We start from the raw sequence: 23,067 nt of genomic DNA on the forward strand, positions 1-23,067 counted from the left end.
AATTTCCAAGGACTGTGGTCAAATCAGGAGATTTCGCTTCACATAAATATTCTGGAGCTAAGGGCCATTTACAATGCCCTAAGCCAAGCAAGACCACTGCTTCAGAACCGGCCGGTGCTGATCCAATCAGACAACATCATGGCGGTCGCCCATGTAAACAGACAGGGCAGCACAAGAAGCAGGAAGGCAATGGCAGAAGCCACAAGGATTCTCCGATGGGCAGAGAATCATGTGTTAGCACTGACAGCAGTGTTCATTCCGGGAGTGGATAACTGGGAAGCAGACTTCCTGAGCAGGCACGACCTCCACCCGGGAGAATGAGGACATCATCCAGAAGTCTTCCAAATGCTGATACACCGCTGGGAAAGACTACAGGTGGACATGATGGCGTCCCGCCTCAACAAAAAGCTAAAAAGATATTGCGCCAGGTCAAGGGACCGTCAGGCGATTGCTGTGGACGCTCAAGTGACACCGTGGGTGTACCAGTCGGTTTATGTGTTTCCTCCTCTGCCTCTCATATCCAAGGTACTGAGAATAATAAGAAGGCGAGGAGTGAAAACTATTCTCGTGGTTCCGGATTGGCCAAGAAGAGCTTGGTACCCGAAACTTCAAGAGATGCTTGCAGAGGACCCTTGGCCTCTGCCGCTCAGACAAGACCTGCTGCAGCAGGGACCCTGTCTGTTCCAAGACTTACCGCGGCTACGTTTGACGGCATGGCGGTTGAACGCCGGATCCTAAAGGAAAAAGGCATTCTGGAGTCATCCCTACCCTGATCAAGGCCAGGAAGGATGTCACCGCAAAACATTATCACCGCATTTGGCGGAAATATGTTGCTTGGTGTGAGGCCAAGAAGGCCCCAACGGAGGAATTTCAACTGGGTCAATTCCTGCATTTCCTGCAAGCAGCTGTGACATTGGGCCTCAAATTGGGGTCCATTAAGGTCCAGATCTCGGCTCTGTCGATTTTCTTCCAGAAAGAACTGGCTTCACTGCCTGAAGTACAGACATTTGTTAAGGGAGTTCTGCATATTCAGCCTCCTTTTGTGCCCCCAGTGGCACCTTGGGATCTCAATGTGGTTTTGGAGTTCCTAAAATCGCATTGGTTTGAGTCACTTAAGACTGTGGATTTGAAATATCTCACGTGGAAAGTGGTCATGCTGTTGGCTCTGGCTTCGGCCAGGCGTGTGTCAGAATTGGCGGCTTTGTCCTGTAAAAGCCCTTATCTGATTTTCCATATGGATAGGGCAGAATTGAGGACTTGTCCTCAGTTCCTCCCGAAGGTGATATCAGCTTTTCACTTGAACCAACCTATTGTGGTGCCTGCGGCTACTAGGGACTTGGAGGGTTCCAAGTTACTGGATGTAGTCGGGGCCCTGAAAATGTATGTTTCCAGGACGGCTGGAGTCAGGAAAACTGACTCGCAGTTTATTCTATATGCACCCAACAAGCTGGGTGCACCTGCTTCTAAGCAAACTATCGCGCGCTGGATTTGTAGCACTATTCAGCTGGCGCATTCTGCGGTGGAACTACCGCAGCCTAAATCTGTAAAAGCCCATTCCACAAGGAAGGTGGGCTCTTCTTGGGCGGCTGCCCGAGGGGTCTCGGCTTTACAACTTTGCCGAGCTGCTACTTGGTCAGGGGCAAACACGTTTGCAAAATTCTATAAATTTGATACCCTGGCTGAGGAGGACCTAGAGTTCTCTCATTCGGTGCTGCAGAGTCATCCGCACTCTCCCGCCCGTTTGGGAGCTTTGGTATAATCCCCATGGTCCTTACGGAGTCCCCAGCATCCACTAGGACATTAGAGAAAATAAGATTTTACTCACCGGTAACTAACATTACATCTGCACTAACATTTTTTGAGACAGGAGCCATTAGAAGAAAACAGACACAGGATGGAAAAAAGAAAATAACAGAGAAAAAGGTGACCGAGCCGAGAATGCAAAGAAGAGAAGGAAAGGATGTGTGAAAAGAACAGATATATTCAAATATGCAAACCCGAGACAAATGACAAATAGATTCTCATCTCATTTCGCAGAAGAAATATGGGTCTTGTATGCCTCAGAGGTCTTCTATTCTATCCAAGGCAGCCATATAGCAATAAACTCAGACCGTCTATCCGCAGCACTCAGTAATATATCTTCCATATTCATATAATAATCCAGTCTGGAGAACCAGGTATGCCACGTAGGAGGATTGGAGGACATCCACAGAGTGGGAATTACTGCCCGGGCGGCATTGCCAAGGTGTCGTAGTAGAGATGACTTATAGGTAGAGAGTGGGGTAGTGGAATGGATCAACAACCAAATGGCCGAGTCAGATGGGACAGGAGCATGAAGGATAGCACTGAAAATGGAAATTACATCACCCCAAAAAGTTTTAATAAGGGGACAGGTCCACCAGATGTGTAACAAAGAGCCTAAATCTTTATGACATCTCCAACAGGCAGGTGAGATAGATGGAGAAATGGCGTGTAGGAGGATAGGGTGTCTGTACCATCTCATCAGAATCTTATATTGCGTTTCTCTTACCTGTATGCATATGGAACTCCCATGGGCTTTAAGAAAAATAGAGTCCCATTCCCTGTCTGAGAGTGAGATGTTCAGATCTCTTTCCCATTTCTGGGTGAAAGGAGGAGGGGCCAAGGAGTCAGATGCATACAGGAGTCTATACAAGGTGGACACCGTGTGTACGGGGTTCTGGGGCGCAACACACATCCTTTCAAATGGAGTCAGCTCCCGGGATGCTTGCCGGTATATATTATCCATATATAGGAAGTGTCGAACCTGTAAGAACTTCCAGAAATCAGCCTGCGGGATCTCCCATTTTGCTGGAATATCTAAAAAATTGCTTAACCCCGGATGGTTGAACTAGCTGACCTACTCTGAAAAGTCCCTCCAGCGCCCAGTTTTGGTAATAGACAAGGGAGAGGCCAGGTGGGAAAACCGGGTTACTCAAAAAGGAAGTTAGGGGGCCAAAGACCGAGAAGAGGGACGGTCGACGTCTTATCCCTCTCCAAAAGGAGAGCGTAGGAGAAATAGTAGGGTGGGGTTGCGGAAGTTTGGGTAAGGTCGGGAGCCAAGGGAAAATTTCAGGGTATAGATTAACATATAGGCCTTCCAAGACCACCCATTGTTTAACCTCCCGACTCCTGGTCCAGTCCAAGACCCTATTCAAGAGGATTGCATTGTAATAGTTTTTAATATCTGGGAGTTGAAATCCACCTTTTTTAGGCGGGCGAGTCAGGACTGATCTATCAATTCTGGGCCTCTTACGGCGCCAAATAAATTGTTGGATCAAGGATCTTACGGTCTGGAACCAGGAATCTGGGATTCGGATTGGTAAAGTCTGGAGGAGATAGAGCAATTTGGGTAATGTGTTCATCTTTACAACATTAATTCTGGCTAGCCATGAAAGATTATGGTGTTGCCATCTGCAGTAGTCATTTCTAATGGCTTGGAGAATAGGGTAGAAGTTCAGGGACAGCAGATGCAATAAATCGCTGGGAAGCTGGACTCCTAGGTACGTGATGTGGGAATCTCTCCATATAAATGGGAAAGTGGATTTCAAAAAAGTTAAAATCGTATGAGGTGTTGAAATATGAAGGGCATAGGATTTGGATGTGTTGACTTTAAAACCGGAAAGTGAACGAAAGATGTCCAATTCACACATGAGGTGAGGGAGTGAGTGGGTGGGTTGTGTGACGACTGTCAGCAGATCGTCTGCAAACATAGCAAGTTTGTATTCCATGTCACCTACTTGAAGCCCTTTAATGCAATCATTCGCTCTAATAGCCCTAGCCAAGGCTTCGATACAAAGAACGAAAATCAGGGGGGACAAGGGACAGCCCTGTCTCGTTCCATTACTTAAAGTAAAGTTGTCAGAAAGAATCCCATTAACCCGCACTCGAGCCAATGGCCGTGTATAGAGGGATAATATCCTGTGGAGGGCTTGTGGACCCAACCCAATGTGCTCCAGTACCGCCCTCATAAAGTCCCAATTGACTCTGTCAAAGGCCTTTTCGGTGTCTGTAGACAGCAACACAGTAGGTGTCCTACTGTTAGAGGCCTGATGTATAAGGTTGAGGATCTTTGTCGTATTATCTTTTGCTTCACGGCCCGGGACAAAGCCCACCTGATCACTGTGAATAAGTGAGAAACTTGTTCAAGCTTAAGGGCCCTACACACTTAAAGATTATCTGTCCAATCTGGCTGATTGGAAAGAAAATCTGGCAATGGCTGGGAGCAAATGACAATCAACAATTTGCTCCCAAAATCAAGAAAATGAACAAAAACAGTTCAGATAAATTGGTTTAATGAAACAAACTTAACCAATTTGTCTTAAAGTCCATTTTTGTCTGTTTTCCAATGTTTGAGAGCAAATAGTCAATTGCCATTTGCTCCCAGACATTGCCAGATTGTCTTTCCAATCAGACAGATAATCTTTTAGTGTGTAGGGCCCTTAAGAGCCATCAATTTCGCAAAAAGTTTGAGATCCACATTAAGCAAAGAAATGGGCCTGTAACTGGAACACACTGAGGGGTCCGTCCCTTGTTTAGGAATCACAGTAATTTGAGCCTCCAGGGACTGACGTGAGAAATGTGTATCAGCTGAGATGGAGTTAAAGGCCTGTAATTATCTAGGGGCGAGAGTCTCTTTAAACGTCTTATAATAAATGGCGGTAAAACCGCCCAGGCCCGGACTTTTACGTAAGGGCGTGGAGGAGATAACTTGTTCAACCTCAGTTAAGGTAAAGGGTGCTTCCAGGGAGTCACAGTCAGAGAGTGACAACTGAGGGAGCGCCACTTTAGCTAAGTATTTCCTGGATCTCAACATATTAGAAAGGGAATCGTGGGTCGGAGAGGGATCACCTAGATTATATAAGGTGTTATAATAATTTTTAAAGCACGCTGCTATCTCCGGTGTCTTAAAGCATACGGAGCCCGCGCTATTTTTCATAGAGGGGATAAGAGGCCATTCTCTGGGATCTAAGTGCCTGTGCTAACAAGCGCCCTGGCTCATTTCCCCACTTATAGTATTTGCTGTTACATTTACGCAGAGAGGCCTGGGTTTTGTTATTGAGGATTTTCTGGAGGTGCGTCCGGGCTTCGAACAGATCCACCAAATCGGAGGGAGACAGGGAGGATTTATGGCGGGCCTCCAAAGAATGGATTTTATGCAACAATGCGGTGGTTAAGGCCAGTCTATTTTTCTTCACAAAAGAGCCTAATTGGATCAATTTACCCCGTATAACACATTTGTGGGCCTCCCAGACCGTAATTTTGGATAATTCCCCTGTATCGTTACAGATAATGCCTTATCTAGTTCAGATTTGCAATACTCATCATATAGGAGGGATTCATTAAAGCGCCAGGTCCAAGGGCCGGGGGATCGAGAGGGGACTGAGAGAGACAAGAATACCGGGGCATGGTCTGACCAAGTAATGGAGCCACTATTAAGGGGAGGAGTTTATGGCTCAGAAACAAGTAGTCTAGATGTGAGTAAACCTGATGTGGGTGCGAGAAGAATGAGAAGTCTCTGTCAGCGGTGTGTGTGACCCTCCAAGAGTCAGCAAGTTGAAATTCGTGGAAGACCTTCCTAACCTGTCTATGTTTTCGTTCAGAGAATTTAGGGGCTGGCGGGGAGGTGTCAATGGAGGGGTCCATGGATCAGTTTAAGTCGCCTCCCAAAACAGCAATACCTGTCATGAGGGCTTCAAGCCGGGGAAGTTGGGAACGGAAAAAGGACAGTTGGCCCTGATTTGGAGCATAGAGGGCTATGAGAGTGTACGCCTGAGAAAATATATTGCATTGGACCACCAACAATCTCCCAGGAACTAATTTATGGACTGAGACATCAGTCACTTGTAGGGCTTTAGAAAAAAGTATAGCGACCCCCTTGGATTTACTTTCGGGGTTGTTGGAGTAGTAAACGAGTGGGAATCTATGATTTACTAAAGAGGGCCTGTGGGCAGAGATCTTAAAGTGTGTCTCCTGTATCAGAGCCACATCTACTCCGTCCGACCGCAGTATCCAAAATAAATGGGACCTCTTCTCAGGGATGTTAAGACCTTTGGCGTTGATAGAGGCAAATTTAAGTGTACCTGGGGCAGACATCAAATCGTATCACAGTACAGGATAGCAGGAGACTCGGACAGGTCACTAAAGAAAGTGAGAGACAATACAGAAGAGAAAGAAAGGAAAAAGAGCAGGTCACGGAGAATAGGAACATCAGGAACAAAGAAACACCTGCAATGGGAGAGCTGGTAAGTATGTATACCAAAGGAGAAAAAGAAAGCTCTGGTGTGGGCGCACTCTTGAAAAAAAGAAGGAATCAAAGATAATCCTTTGAATATAAGTTGAGGAATATAAAAGCAATGTTTATTGAAAAAATAATTAAAATCTAATAATATCCCACTGTGATCAAAAAAGTTTTTTTGTTAATTAAAGATAATTTGATTATTTTTATATATTATATTAATCTTTATTGAGAACAATTAATAAAGGTATTGGACAAGAAAAAATTATATAATAAGTAAAATAAATGTTCTGGTCTCGGAAATCGCGCAAAATGAAATGGAGAGGTTACAGACACTTGATAGTCTAGCAACCGTTTCTCCTGACCAGCACAGAAAATCTGTGTTGCTGAGAACAGGAAGATCAAATATTATGTCTTTGAAAGACCAATAGGGGGTCAATGTCGGACAAATTACTGATCACAGGTGTACCTAGGTCACAAATTCAATTTAAAGACATATAATAAACACTTTTAGAACATGCTGCAAACATGGCCGTGATGGGTGGGGAGAGAGGGAGGGGGGGTTTTTGGGGGAGGAGGGGGTGGAGCGGGGGAAGGGACAGGTGGAAGGGGGATGGGGAGGGGGGAGGTGAAAAGTGGTGATACTGCTGTTGGTGTCCACCCTTCTGTTGAAGGGGAATAGTGTCCTTCTCTACAACACCAGGTATTCCCAAAAAGTCTCCTTTGAGGTACTGACCTGGCCCAACGCTGCTTAGCTTCCAAGATCGGACGAGATCGGGCATTAACAGCGTGGTATGATAGTAGAGAGGCTATCTACCAATGAGAGTGCATCTATATAAGAAAGGTGAATGGAAATGTGGAGAAAAGGGAGGGGTGAGAAAAAATGTGGATCTGCTTTCCTCGTTAGGCGGGGTGACTCATCTGTCCGTTTGGCCAGCGATACACCCTGGATCGTGGATGAGAGTCCACGGAAAGGGCTGGGTAAATGAAGAGTGTCGGGCGGGATTAAAGGAATGGGAGAATGGTGTTGCTGAGCAATTGTGTGAATGGTCACGGATGGATTGACCGGGGAGACGAGAAAGACCACCTATTGTCTGTGTTGAGCAAAGAAGTTTTTTGGCATGTCATTCAAAAAGCATAAATAGACGGTTCCTATGAAATGCTGGAACCAAATATGTCCTGTGCATAGGTACATAAGAGTACAGGGGTATGGTTTCACTGTTTTTACACAGAGCTTAGCATACTATCTGATGCATATTAAGATAAATTCCTATATACTGATGTCAGATATGCTAAGTGTATGTGAGCCTGTAGAGAAATAACACAAATTTGCTTGTGGATGCAAGAAACAGTGCACACCTTATTAAACCTGGCCGGGTAACCTTTACATGCAGCAAATGATAACCTGTGCAGTAGGTGGAAAATCCACCAAATTGAGACTGCCAAATCCCTTAACATCTATAAGGTAGGAAAATAGCCAAGTTTGATACTCATGATATGTGGATATCACATTCAGAGAGCCCCCGGGCTTGTTGGGCTTGAAGTGAACAAGCCCAGCGGGTGAAACGCGTTTTCCACAGGATCTGAACAGGAGATTCTCCTATGGATGCTTACTGAACGCCGGGGGCTCTCGGATTGTGACATCCACACATCATGAGTATCAAACCTGGCTATTTTTTACCTTATTAATGTTTAGCTTAACCATGCTTTAGAGATTTAGCAATCTCAATCAGGTGGATTTTCCACCCACTGCATAGGTTATCATTTGCTGCATGTAAAGGTTACCCGGTCAGGTTCATTAAGGATCTGAACAGGTGATTTTTCTATTGATGTTTACTGAACACCGGGGGCTCTCTGAATGTGATATCCACATATCATGAGTATCAAACTTGGCTATTTTCCTACCTTATAGATGTTAAGGGATTTGGCAGTCTCAATTTGGTGGATTTTCCACCTACTGCACAGGTTATCATTTGCTGCATGTAAAGGTTACCCGGCCAGGTTTAATAAGGTGTGCACTGTTTCTTGCATCCACAAGCAAATTTGTGTTATTTCTCTACAGGCTCACATACACTTAGCATATCTGACATCAGTATATAGGAATTTATCTTAATATGCATCAGATAGTATGCTAAGCTCTGTGTAAAAACAGTGAAACCATACCCCTGTACTCTTATGTACCTATGCACAGGACATATTTGGTTCCAGCATTTCATAGGAACCGTCTATTTATGCTTTTTGAATGACATGCCAAAAAACTTCTTTGCTCAACACAGACAATAGGTGGTCTTTCTCGTCTCCCCGGTCAATCCATCCGTGACCATTCACACAATTGCTCAGCAACACCATTCTCCCATTCCTTTAATCCCGCCCGACACTCTTCATTTACCCAGCCCTTTCCGTGGACTCTCATCCACGATCCAGGGTGTATCGCTGGCCAAACGGACAGATGAGTCACCCCGCCTAACGAGGAAAGCAGATCCACATTTTTTCTCACCCCTCCCTTTTCTCCACATTTCCATTCACCTTTCTTATATAGGTGCACTCTCATTGGTAGATAGCCTCTCTACTATCATACCACGCTGTTAATGCCCGATCTCGTCCGATCTTGGAAGCTAAGCAGCGTTGGGCCAGGTCAGTACCTCAAAGGAGACTTTTTGGGAATACCTGGTGTTGTAGAGAAGGACACTATTCCCCTTCAACAGAAGGGTGGACACCAACAGCAGTATCACCACTTTTCACCTCCCCCCTCCCCATCCCCCTTCCACCTGTCCCTTCCCCCGCTCCACCCCCTCCTCCCCCAAAAACCCCCCCTCCCTCTCTCCCCACCCATCACGGCCATGTTTGCAGCATGTTCTAAAAGTGTTTATTATATGTCTTTAAATTGAATTTGTGACCTAGGTACACCTGTGATCAGTAATTTGTCCGACATTGACCCCCTATTGGTCTTTCAAAGACATAATATTTGATCTTCCTGTTCTCAGCAACACAGATTTTCTGTGCTGGTCAGGAGAAACGGTTGCTAGACTATCAAGTGTCTGTAACCTCTCCATTTCATTTTGCGCGATTTCCGAGACCAGAACATTTATTTTACTTATTATATAATTTTTTCTTGTCCAATACCTTTATTAATTGTTCTCAATAAAGATTAATATAATATATAAAAATAATCAAATTATCTTTAATTAACAAAAAAACTTTTTTGATCACAGTGGGATATTATTAGATTTTAATTATTTTTTCAATAAACATTGCTTTTATATTCCTCAACTTATATTCAAAGGATTATCTTTGATTCCTTCTTTTTTTCAAGAGTGCGCCCACACCAGAGCTTTCTTTTTCTCCTTTTGTATGCACAGATACCTCCTAGCTCTGGGCGCACCGCCAATAAGGACTATAATTGGAAAGTTTTTCTTTTCTAACAATTGTCCACTTTGGTTTTTCCTATCTTATTATAAAATATACCGGTGCCAGGTCTCCCCTTTTTCTTGTAAGTATGTATACCAGCAACCCCATAGGGCACAATGGCCGTGAGCGGGACCGGGGCAAGGGAGTCACCCCCTCAGGCACTATATCTACTATGAACATTTTAAGAAAAAGAACGAAAAAACAAAAGCAAACCATTAGTATTAACCGGCAGTAACAACTAACTGTCTACTAGTATAGTCTCAATACTAAGCTCCAGGTTTGAAGGTGAAGCCGGGGAGAACACGGTGAAACGGGGCAGAAGTGGCACGAGGCCACATAGGATGTGTCTCACCCGGCATGCCACAGCCGGAACATTCAACCCTCCTGCAGAAAACAAGAAGATCCAGTTTGCAGGGCAGTAACAATGTCGTCAGGTAGCGGAGGAGTCCTGGCACACGGGGAGGGTTTTGGAAGCTTTCTTCTGAGAGCTACGTACAACTTGCCATGACGCTCCAGTCCCCGCAGGTTGAGGCGGGTGCAGATCCGGGAGGATGAAGTCCCAATCCGGAATCTTCGGGGGTGGGAGACCGAGACCGGAGCAGAAAGTGGGGAGGTTGGAGGGAGTATGTAGGGTGTGTAACTTTCCCGAAGCGGAGACCTGTAGACTGAAAGGGAAACCCCATCGGTATTTCAGTTGTCGTTTACGGAGTTCCTCCGTAAGGGGATGGAGGGTCTCTCTTTGTTGAAGCGTATGCCAGGAGAGGTCCTGGAAGATGGAAATTGGGTTGCCATTAAAGTCCAGGCCATCCAGGCGGCGCACTCTGCATTACTACTCTCAGAAAGAGGAAATAATGAGCAATCAACATATGACGTCCCGAGGTCGGTCGGAGGAGAGCCCTCTTGGTTTGAGGGCACGGTGAGCTCTGTCAAAGATTATGGCGTTAGCCGGGTCCTTACCCAGAACTGCATTGAATATTTTCGTCAGGGCATCTACTAGGCCTGTCTGGGGGACATCTTCGGGAATACCTCTCACCCGGACATTGTTTCTCCTACCTCTATTGTCCAAATCCAACACACGGGTCCACAGCGACCGGATTTCATCTCATTGAGCTTTTGATAACATCCGTTAGGGACCCCATAAAGACATCAGCGGAGTCACGATGGTCCTCCAGTGCTGTTACCCTATCCGAGAGCTGCTAGATATCATGTTTGATAGATGCCAACTCTCTACGCATGGTGTCTTGGAGGTCCTGCTTAGTTGGAAGCGTTTTCATAAACTTCAAGATGTCTTGAAGAGCATTATCACTGTGAGCGTGGGGGCGGGTTGCTCCATCGCTAAAGGGGAGGCAGGAGAGGCGGAATGACAGGAAGAGGGGCTTGAGGGAGAGAGATCTCCAGAAAGCGTTGCGGGAGTGGGTTGTAGGAATGATCTCATTCCCGGCTGGGTCATGGTCTCCCTAGATTGCGTAGTATTACTTTTCTTTTTCCAGATCTGACCATGCTGAGAGGACAGATGATTAATCGATAGCATGTGATAGCGAGACTATATGCACGGTGCTGCTCAATATGCTGTGAAGTGCCTACAGCATGGTGACTCCCAGTGGAATGGCACTAGCACGCCATTAATCAGATTTCAGCCATTATGGTAACAAGCACACAGTGGGCATCGGTTTCCGCATCCCCGGAAAGAGAAGGGCGGGTGCTGAAACGTCCGTTTTTTTATCGAAAAGTACTGTATTGCAATGTCAAATTTAAAATGCCCCGTTTTTCGACATTTGCGGCAATTCGACCGCAATTACATATACCCCATCATTACAGTACTGCCAGCAGGAGAACTGCATAGCAACACTGTAACAAATGTGTTACACCGCAGCCTGCTCTCCCTCTGTGAAGGGAAGGATTTAAGCCGTATCAGCTACAATCAATGTCAGAGTATGTAGCAATTGGATAAGCAACAATGTATAAAGAAATCTTCTAGAGTGAGGTTCTTTTCAATCCACCTTTCAATAACAAGCTTTTACATGATATGTACTTCTACTACTTCATTTATGTTTAAACTATCTCACGATTTGAGTCATCCACAAATGAAATGATATGTTCAGAATGACTTATGAGCTGTTTATTTAAACAGTTCAGACAACCAATTAGGTTGAGAACCCCATAATGAGAAATGGTAATATACCCCAATATTAGGAGACTATAGATAACTCCTTGGCTGGATTAATCACTCAATACTGTAAAACACCATACATGAATGTGACTGTCACCCCTTGGTATATATAAAAAAATGACCACAGGTATACCACAAGGGACTAATGATATATTATAATATAATCCTAAGGGAAGAGATAGAACAGTAAATGTAATATTGTGACACATCCCATAATATTCTATTGAACACAGAACTGCATAGGTGGTACTACTTGTGTCAATTCATATATTAAGTGTGGGATTGTGGGATCATTACTCAAGGGGTTTGGACTTACAGAACATTAATACAACTATAGCTTATATAACAATGATTACAGACATACTGTAAGGGATTTAGGACATATTATGGGATCCGAATAACTTGCTCAATATTGTGATCTATCCCACAGTAATGTGTTGGACCTAGAATTGTATAGGTGGTATTACCTGAGATAGTTGATATACTACGATTGGGGATGATTAACATTAAAAGTTATATTTTATACAAATTAATAATTTTCTCTCTATTTTAGTGCGCCAACAAAGAGACAATCTTCTCTTTCTTACCTTTCCCTACACCATGAGCCATAATGGCTTAAGGAAAATAACATAAACATATAGTATGTTCCCCACACTGACCATGTCATATGAAGATATAATGACACTAGGAATATGTACAAAATGATGTTTTGATAAGATACTGATGAATATGTACTTGAGCAGAAGAAGAAATATATCACTTATCAATGGAGACACGCTTACCAAAAGTATCTATTTATATCTCGTGGTTATAGAGCTAAAATACTATGATTTACAATTAATTTACTATAAAAAATACCCTTACTGATATGCTTTTTGGCTTGCTATATAGACTTGTGATAGACCTAGGAAGTTTTACTTTTATGGACTAGCTAAAAATATAAAGGCTACAAGCACCTCTATAGGACTCATTAATGAAGAACTGAGAGACATTAGAGAATGTATGATTCAATATCCAGTAGCCATCCATTAGTTACTGCTCAGAGAAGGTAGCGGATGGGAACAATTTAAAGGAATGTGTTGTTTTAATATCTCAGATAATTACAATCCCATTGAACAGAAGGTTAAGTTACTACAAGATATACAGGAACACATGAACCAATCGGCTGATTGGGATCTTTTTGGATGGATGGGAGCTAGTATTTCTAAGTGGCTATATCAAGTGTTACATTAGGTCATGATGATAATTCTTATAATTCTCATAATCTATGTAAGCATCAAATGTCTGCCGACCCTTGGTCATCAGTGTGGCAAAATACTAACACCCCAAAGAAAGCCAAAAACTAATCTTATGGTGATGACCCCGGTTACCTACACTGCGGTAGCCCACACATGATCACACTAACAGAAATATACACTTAATAGGTGCTTACATGCTTTTGCTTCATACACACACATAGCAAGAAGAACCTCAACCTATAGCCAGGGTAAAGAAACCACATGTTCTGTCGCTACCTCTTCCATTTCTCTTATCTATACAAGTTTTTTGGAGGGTTGAGGCTTTTCGCATCGATACTCAGTGGACTAGTGCCAGCGATTGTATCCAGAGAACGGGTTTTCCTTATTCTATCTCACATCTCACACTACTCCACTCATCACCAGACAAATCATTTACACATGGTGAGTATTTGATTTATTATATGATAGTTGTTTAGAGATTAAACAAAACAGTGGAATGTTGAAGTTATATCAAATATCCTGTATTGTCTCATTAAATTGTGCTATGATTATTGATATTCTAATGTTCCCTTAAACAGTGTCTTCTTTTAGTATAGAGTTAATATGCAGAGTAATATTCTCCCTCAACCCTTGAGCATCATTTGATTAGGTGTTTATGTGGCTAGTAGCAAGGCCTGTGTGTAGATAACGAGTGCTCAATGATATTGTATGAGACTTTGTGGCAGAACAAGAAGGACATATCATGGAATATCTGATGGACCTTCACTTTGGACAACAACACGTTATTATGAACAAGAATGACCTTTATGACAACGAAGCCTATTAGAGAACCTAATTGTTATATATAGGAGATTCAAGATTCATGGACAAGTCTGCCATCTTATGGATAAAACCACTCTCTTTAATTAGCTAATCTGACCATATTTGGCATTTCCCCTTATTGTTCATCAACCAATGTATCTCCATTATTTAATCTATATGTACGCCTTGTTTGTAAATAAGCTCTGAATAATTGTATAATGTTATGGTATAAATAATGTAAAGTCAGTGTTCTAAAGACACAGGCTCATTGATGAATTCTGTCTTGGTCCACACTCCTCTGCACAGAATATTGGGAGTGGTTCCCTCTTTGATAATAAATTCTATATGCTGAATATCATCACAATGGAGAACTCTCTATTATTATTATTTATTAAAATTAGGCTTTTACACCAGACTTCTTGTATTGGGACTGTTTGCCATCTCCTTTTGTTTTTGCTTGAGATGGAAAGGGCTGAAAAGCCAGAACTTTAGGCTTGAATTGTATTTGGAAGGAAACTTCACTTTTTTGGAGTCTGCTTCTGACTCCAAGATACTGATTCATTCTTTACCAAAAAGAATATCTCCAGTAAAAGGTAAAGACTCCAAAACCTTTTTTGGATTCTGAATCAAGTTTCCATGTACATAGCCAAACCCCTCTGCGAGCGGCTACTGCTGAAGCTGATGCCTGAGAGGCAATTGTGACCATATTCAAGGCTGCTTCTTCCAAAAACATAGCCGCCTGTTTAATATGTGCTACATGAGAGTTTTGCTCTCTAGATGCAACTGAAAGATCCCCTTCCAATGCATCAGCCCAGGCAGCCACTGCTTTTGACAGCCAGGCTGAAGCCATAACTGGTCTTATGATTGCCCCAGACAGGGAAAAAATGTTTTTTTAGAAAACCATCAACTCTCCTATCCATGACATTTAATGATGTTGAAGGCAGAGGTAATATAGATATTCCCACTAATAGAATGACATGCGTATCTACTTTGGGGGACACCTCCCTGTTTAAACAGTCCTCAGCTTGAAGAGGATAATTGGAATTCCATTTTGCTTGAATTCTACATTTACTGGGAGTAGCCCAAGCCACTTCTATAATTTCCTTCAGCTGTTCTGACCCAGAAAACACAGTCTTGTTTTGAGACATTTAAACACAGATGTCTTGGATTTTAACACAGGCTCTGCTGATTCTTCTAAGGATAGAATGGCTTTCATCACAAATTAACTCAGATATGTCCACTTAGCTGAGACCTCCTTCCTCATCTTCATATGCAGAACCGGAGTGTAATGAGTCTTCATTCTCCAACGAATCCTCATCTGAAACATGTGTAGACTGTGAAGATGTTGTTTCATGTCTATGTCTTTTACTTACCACTGGCCTTTCAGCCTGTTTTTGTTGAGAAGCTGCTGCTTCCCCTGCTGGATGTGATAAACCCCAGGTGGAATGCTGCATGTAAGGGTTAATAGTGTAACCTATCCCTGGTACAGGAGTTGGAATTATCCACTCAGCTATACTGGATAATGCCTGTACAAAGGTAGCCCATGGTGATTCAACCTGCACCTGTGTCCTCCTTGGATTTTTCAAGATACTTAGGTGAAAGCTAAAAAATTTACACACAAACTATTCTGAACTAGATCCTGAGAGTTCAACCCAGTTTTGCATGACAGACATGATGAGTATTGGTGCTGCTGTGAGTGTATTTTCCTCACCCTTGCTGCTCTTAGACATGATAAATAATCACACACTTGCACAGTGTACTACACAAATTGTGCTGTAATCACTTTAAATGTTGTCAAAGTGACATAAAATCCGACCCTACCCTGCTTTGTACAAGCATTAAAGATCGGAATAGACAGAAAAAACTGACAGAATTATAGTAAATGCAGCAGTCACAGGTTATACATTAGTATAATAATCAATATGAGCACATAATCAACTACAAATACATTTCAAGTATGTATGAGAAACCTATTACTGAGATAGAGCATCGAGCGACTGGAACCGGAAGTGACGCTGGGTGCGCACACATAAGGGCGCACACAAGGACGGAGCGGCAAGGTGCTAGAGCCGCAAGCCAGGGGAGCCAGAAGCCGGCAGCAAGGGGGAAGCCAGCAGCCAGGAGGAAGCAGCGGCCTGAGGGAGCCAGAAGCCGTCAGCAAGGGGGAAGCCAGCAGCCAGGAAGAGCCAGCAGCCAGGAGGAAGCAGTGGCCGGAGGGAGCCAGCAGCCGGTGGGGAAGGGAGCCTGCAGCCGGGGAGAACAACTTCTGTGCACAGATCAGTGGAGCAGATAAGTATTAACTTTCCCTATTAGCTTTTCCCACTGTGTTGTATAACTGATTGTCTTCCTTTGTCCATTACTGTATTTTATTGTTGAGTCCCTGTATTTGTACTAAATTTATCCTTATCCTATCCATTTATATATATATATATATATATATATATATATATTTTTTTTTTAATTGTCCCTTATTCCTTTATTTTATTTATTTATTGTTCTGTATATATATTGATTGTCCCACTCGTTTTGATTTTATGAAGGTAACAGGGAGTTAGCACTAATTAAAAAATGGGTGTGGCCGAGATTGGTAATCTCACGCAATGCATGTCGTGCATGATGTATGCGCACCTGGCACAACAGTCCGAGTGCGGGTACATCTGTGCGAGATGTGAGCGTACGGCCGCCCTGGAAGCCCAGGTAACTGATCTAGAGCGGACCGTTATGCGACTGAGGAGCATTCACAATCTCAAGCAAAGGTTAGATAGAATGGTGGTGGAGTTACAGGGGGATCACTGGTAGATTAGGAAGATCAGGTAGACAGCTGGGTCATGGTTAGAAGGAAGAAGAAGAGGGGGAGGGGAAGACAGGACACCTCAGATCTGCCAAACCCCCATAAATTCGCCCGATTGGACGAAGATCCTGAGGATTACAGCGTGGAAATAATGGAACCAAAGGAGACCATTTCCTCTGGCAACCAGAGGAGCGGTCCCTCCGATGCAGATGGGAAAAAAGATAGTAAGGTAACTAGTCAGATTGTGGTGGCAGGGGATTCTATTATCAGGAAGACAGGGCAATCTGCTACCGGGACCATGATCGCCGTAGTCTGTTGTCTTCCGGGTGCTCAGGTACGGCACATAGCGGACAGGGTAGATAGATTGTTGGGCGGGGCTGATAAAGACCCGGTGGTCTTGGTGCATGTTGGCTCCAATGACAAAGTTAGTGGTAGGTGGGATGTCCATAAGAAAGACTATAGGGACTTAGGCAAGAAACTTAAGGCAAGGACATCTAGGGTAATATTCTCTGAAATATTACAAGTGCCACGCGCTAGTCCAGGGAGATTAGGGAGGTAAATGTGTTGCTTAGAGACTGGTGTAGGAAGGAAAGGTTTGTGTTCCTGGAACACTGGGTGGGCTTCTCAGTCAGACGTCATGTTTTTGTTGCAATGGATTGCACCTGAATGAAGAGGGGGCTGCGGTGCTGGGGAGTAGGATGGTTAGAAGGTTGGAGGAGCTTTTAAACTAGGAGCCTGGGGGGAGGGTTTAGTTAGAAGCTGCAAGTTAATTAGGGAGAGGAGTAAGGATGGGGGTAGTGAACAATTGGGGATGGAGAAGGGGGGAACGTAAAAGCAGATGGCATGGGTATTTGCATGGGTATTGACACCGGAAATACTGACACAGGTATTGCCCAAGATATTCCCAATGTATTACCTAATGACGAATATGGCTCAGCAATACGGTATATAGAAAATAATGTGCATAGCATAAGGGAGGATACTAACATCAGGGGGGGGGGGGGTTTAGAAAGTCTTATAGGTCAGATAGAGATAGTAGAGAGGAAAGCTGTATTAAGCATGATGGGGTGGAAAGGGAGGGAGGAGAATAACAGTCAGTAAGGTTAAGTCTAGAAAGGCTCTTGTAAATATAGGTAAGATACCACTAAAACAAACGGGCAATGGAGAGGCTAAGCTAAGATGTATGCTTGTGAACGCAAGAAGCCTATTGGGTAAAATGGAGGAATTACTTGGTCTAGGATATACTATTTGTACATGGATAGGTAATTGGCTGGATAACAGAGTACAACGAGTAGCGGTCAACGGGATGTTCTCCAGCTGGGCACCAGTAGTCAGTGGAATGCCACAATGGTCCGTACTTGGCGCGCTACTGTTCAATAAATTTATCAACGATCTAGGAATAGTCCTGGAAAGCACAGTGTCAATCTTTGTGGATGATACTAAGCTGTGTAAGGTATTTAATTCAGATAGCGATGTGGAGCCTCTACAAAATGACTTATTTAAACTAGAAGCCTGGGCATCTAAATGGGGAATGAGGTTCAATATAGAAAAATGCAAAATTATGCATTTTGGGACAAAAAACACTCAAGTATCGTACACTCAAAATGGGGAAATTATAGGGGTAACTGTGGTGGAAAAAGATTTGGGGGTGCTCATGGATAATAGGCTTATCAGTACACAATGTCAAAATGCTGCAAAAAAGGCAAGTAAAGTGCTTGCATGCATAAAACGGGGCATTGAGACAAGGGACGAGGATGTAATCCTGTCGCTGTACAAATCATTGGTACGTCTGTACCTGGCATATTGTGTTCAGTTCTGGGCACCATATTATAAAACAGATATAGGAGAACTAGAAAGGGTTCAAAGGCGGGCTACTAAATTGATTAAAGGGCTAGAGACACGAGTACAAGGAAAGGCTTGCTAAGTTAAAACAGGATTTTAATATACCTACCGGAAAATCCTTTTCTCGTAGTCCATAGAGGATGCTGGGGTCCATTTTAGTACCATGGGGTATAGACGGGTCCGTAGGAGCCTTCGGCACTTTAAGACTTTTTAACAGTGTGAACTGGCACCTCCCTCTTTGCCCCTCCTCCAGACCTCAGTATAGGAACTGTGCCCGAGGAGACGGACAACTTCGAGAGAAGGATATATTTAAGTGAGTGGCGAGATTAACACCAGCTCACACCGTTCAGCCATGCCGCACAACATGGCATACAACAGAAAACATGCCAGCGAGCATGAATAACATTACAGCAACTGCTGAAGAACAACTCAACACATGTTAACATAATGCAAGAAAAAGGAGCACTGGGCGGGCGCCCAGCATCCTCTACGGACTACGAGAAAAGGATTTACTGGTAGGTATATTAAAATCCTATTTTCTCTTACGTCCTAGAGGATGCTGGGGTCCATTTTAGTACCATGGGGATGTTCCAAAGCTCCCAGATGGGTGGGAAGGTGCGTTAGTTATTGCAGAACTGACTGACAAATTGAAGGTCGTCAGCAGCCAAGGTGTCAAACTTGTAAAACTTAGCAAACGTGTTTGCCCCTGATCAAGTAGCTGCTCGGCAAATCTGTAAAGCCGAGACCCCCTGGGCACTCGGTAACCACAAACCTGCCGTGGACTGAGCATGCTGAATCGTACTTCTGATCCAGTGTGGAATAGTCTGCTTAGAAGCAGGACACCCAATCTTGTGGGGATCATAGAGGATAAACAATGCTTCTGTTTTCCTTACACGAGCTGTTCTCGTGACATAAGTCCTCAGAGCTTTGATGGTATCCAAGGACTTAGAAACAGCTGAGGTGTCAGAAGCCACTGGCTCCACAATAGATTGGTTCAAATAGAAGGAAGATACAACCTTAGGATGAAATTGCTGACCCGTCCGCAGTTCAGCCCTATCTTCACAAAAGATCAAATAAGGGCTCTTGTGAGACAAAGCCGCTAACGCAGACACCCTTCTGCCTGATGCCCAGGCCAACAGCATGACCATTTTCCAAGTGAGAAACTTTAACTCCACCTCCTGTAGAGGCTCAAACCAATCAGATTTAAGGAACTGCAACACCACGTTAAAATCCCATGGTGCCGCAGGAGGCACAAATGGTAGTTGGATGAGCAGAACCTCCTTTATGAACATCTGAACCTCAGGAAGTGAAGCCAATTGCCTCTGAAAGAAAATGGACAAGGCCGAAATCTGGACCTTGATAGATTTCAATCTTAAACCTGCATCCACACCAGCCTGTAGAAATAGGAGAAGATGCCCTAATTGAAACTCCTTGGATTCACACCAGGAGACATTTTCTTCAAATGCGATGATAATGTCTAGACATTACTCCTTTCCTGGCCTGAATAAGTGTGGGAATTACTTCATTGGGAATACCCTTTTGGGCTAGGATCTGGCACTCAACAGCCATGCCATCAAACGCAGCCTCGTTAAGTCTTGATAAAGCAATGGCCCTTGCTGAAGCAGGTCCTCTCGAAGAGGAAGAGGCCAAGGATCTTCTACCAGTAACTCCTGAAGATCGGGAATATTCTTAGCGCCGTGGAGAGCCTGAAAGGTAACATCTGGAACTAATAGTGGCAGTCCTGAACCGCAAACCTCAGGTATGCTTGGTGTGGAGGGTAAATTGGAACATGCAAATAAGCATCCTTGATGTCCACTTACACCAAAAATTCCTTCTCCTCCAAACTGGAGACCACCGCTCTCAGGGATTCCATCTTGAATTTGAATCTTCTTAAATAAAAGGTTCAGAGATTTTAGGTTTAGAATCGGTCTGACCGAGCCTTCCGGCTTTGGTACCACAAACAGGCTTTAATAAAATCCCTGTTCCTGGTGTAGTACAGGAACCAAGGAAATTACTTTGTCATGACATAATTTGTGTAATGCGTCCAGGACCTTTCCTCTGTCTTGAATAGAAACTGGTAAGGCTGATTTGAAAAATCGGCATGGGGGAGCTCTTGAAACTCTTACTTGTAACCTTGAGATAATATTTGTATTATCCAAGGATCCAGATCTGAGTGCACCCAGACCTGATTGAAGATCTTTAGACGCGCCCCCACCTGATCATACAGCAGGGGAGTCCCAGCATCATGCTGTGATTTTTGCAGAAGCAGCGGTTGATTTCTGCTCCTGCAAGCCTGATGGTGTGGTAGGCTTCCTACCTCTTCCCCGCCCTCTTCCTGCGGAGAAGCTGGCATTTTTGGCCTTTTTATATCTGTTGGGCCGAAAGGACTGCATTGTATGAGAATGAGACGCTTTCTTAGCGGTTGCTGCTGCAGAAGGGAGAACTGCTGATTTGCCTGAGGTAGTTGTTGAAATCATGGCATCCAGCTTGTCGCCAAAGAGGACCTCACCATTGTAGGGAAGCGCCTCAATATTTCTCTTTGATTCCGCATCTGCATTCCATTGGAGAATCCACAGTGCTCTACGAGCCAAAATTGCCATAGCTGAGGATTTGGAACCCAGCAAACCAATATCCTTCATAGCTTCTGTGAAGATACGGATTCTCAGATCACTCAGGTAAACAGTTTAGTAAAGTGGCAAATGCCCTTTATTGTAAAAATACACCCACAGTACACAAAACAGTAACTATTACATGCCAGGATGGTATCCTACTTACTAAATCCCCACAGTAGTTTAGAATTAGTCTCCTGATGTCACATGCCAGCAGTAGTTCTGTGTCCCCTGGTCTGGGATACCAGCTCACACAGTGCCCTTTGCCACTGACGGCACCGCAATGCCTAGTCAGTGTCTCCACTCCAGAGGTACAGCCACTCTCTCTGTCCTTCTGTGTAGATCTCTCCCTCAGAGCACGTCCAGTAGCCTCTTGAAACCAGCAGATCCCAACAATGCTTCTAGGCCTCAGCACACTGGCAGCACTATCTTACCAGTAGCTTTCAGAAGCCAAACACATCACTCCTCTCAGGCCAGGAACTTCCGTGCACTCTCTGTTTCAATGGCCTCTGTTATCCTCAAACCTTTGTCTGTCCTACCATAAGGCGACACCTTCTGGCTCTGTATTGGGTGGGTTACATTAAAGGGGCTGACTACAGAACACTTTCAGATAGACCTACTTTCACATGTCCAGGCATGTCCTCTAGCACACAATAGATGTTAACTAAATTAACCTTACTTAATCTGATTGTGTGGCCTGGAATCCATTGTGTGGGGAAGAATGAGGGGGGTGTATGGACTGACATCTGAGACTGGCTGTATCTCCAATAGCAAACAAACAGGTTATCAAAGCAGTCACATGGGGGGGGGGGGGGGGAACGACGACATTATTTTACAAACTATAATACAATAACCAATACATTCATATATATACATCTTCATATGCATTCTGTACAAAACATCAGGCTAGACATATTATTCCCTGATAAACACAAACACATATAACAGAGGGATGATGTTTCACAATAATATGTGATGTCCAGTTCTATTGGGAATCCAGGCAGCATGCTGTATTGGTGATAACCAAGTTCTTTCCTGTCTCTTTACACTAATGCACTGAATCCAGAAACAGGCTGGCAAAAAGTACTCCTCATGAGCCAGCTGGGGCTGTGTCCGTTACAAACCTCCCCTACTTTTTCCAGCTGCTGCGATTCAGTGACAAGAGTAACCCATTTGGGATGGGCAGACATCACATCTGGACCGCCTGGGTCAAACAAGTGTGGGCTTACATTTCCATCTGGCAGTGGAGGGTCTGGGCTCAGCAGTTCACAGTTTTTAAGACCCCCTCCAGTATCCCAGGCACTGTGTTGAACAGCCTGATTTGTGGTGGGTAACCCCTATCATCAGAGGTGCTTCCCTCACCACCCTCCTTTTTAGGTGACAACACTCCCTTTATATTTGGCGCATAAGAGTGGGGAGTGAGCTGCATCAACAAAATCTGGTCTCTGGGGTCCTCACTCTCCCTCCCCAACACTATATTCCCTGGGAACTCCACCTCCATCACCTCTGGTGCATCTGGTCAGTGGTTTGCCTCCCCCTCCCCTATTTTGAGTGACATTACTCCCTCTACTTCTGAGATATCACAGGGTAGCACAATCTGCATCACCAGGCTTGCATCAGGAAACCTGGCAGGGATAGTCAGTGGCTGGGGCCCTTCTTCTGCACTTAACCACTGGGATGAATTTGGCTGCAGGGGAGCAGCGAGTATCTGTAATTCTTCTACACGTGCTCCCCCCTCAAAAGCCTCTACCCCCTCCCTTGGGTCTGAAATGTCTTCTACGCCCTCAATTGATAATTTCTGGGCCTCCCCTAGCATAGCAAACTGGACAGCTGGTTCAGGTGCCACTGACAGACTAGACCTCACCTGCAGCGGTGAGTCCTCAGCCCTTATCAGCTCCTTGGTACCCTTGACACCAACATCTTCTTGGTACTGGCATTCGTTCACCAGTTCC

General features: G+C 44.2%; 3 pseudogenes; 2 read left to right on the forward strand and 1 right to left on the reverse strand.

Annotated features, from left to right (window-relative positions):
* LOC134983688 (zinc finger protein 850-like) overlaps nucleotides 1–23,067 on the forward strand; it is a 293,457-nt pseudogene that overhangs the window by 189,397 nt on the left and 80,993 nt on the right.
* LOC134983717 (5S ribosomal RNA) lies at nucleotides 6,945–7,062 on the reverse strand (annotated as a pseudogene).
* LOC134983720 (5S ribosomal RNA) lies at nucleotides 8,821–8,938 on the forward strand (annotated as a pseudogene).

This window comes from Pseudophryne corroboree, assembly GCF_028390025.1.
Source record: "Pseudophryne corroboree isolate aPseCor3 chromosome 3 unlocalized genomic scaffold, aPseCor3.hap2 SUPER_3_unloc_21, whole genome shotgun sequence".
NCBI lineage: Eukaryota > Metazoa > Chordata > Amphibia > Anura > Myobatrachidae > Pseudophryne > Pseudophryne corroboree.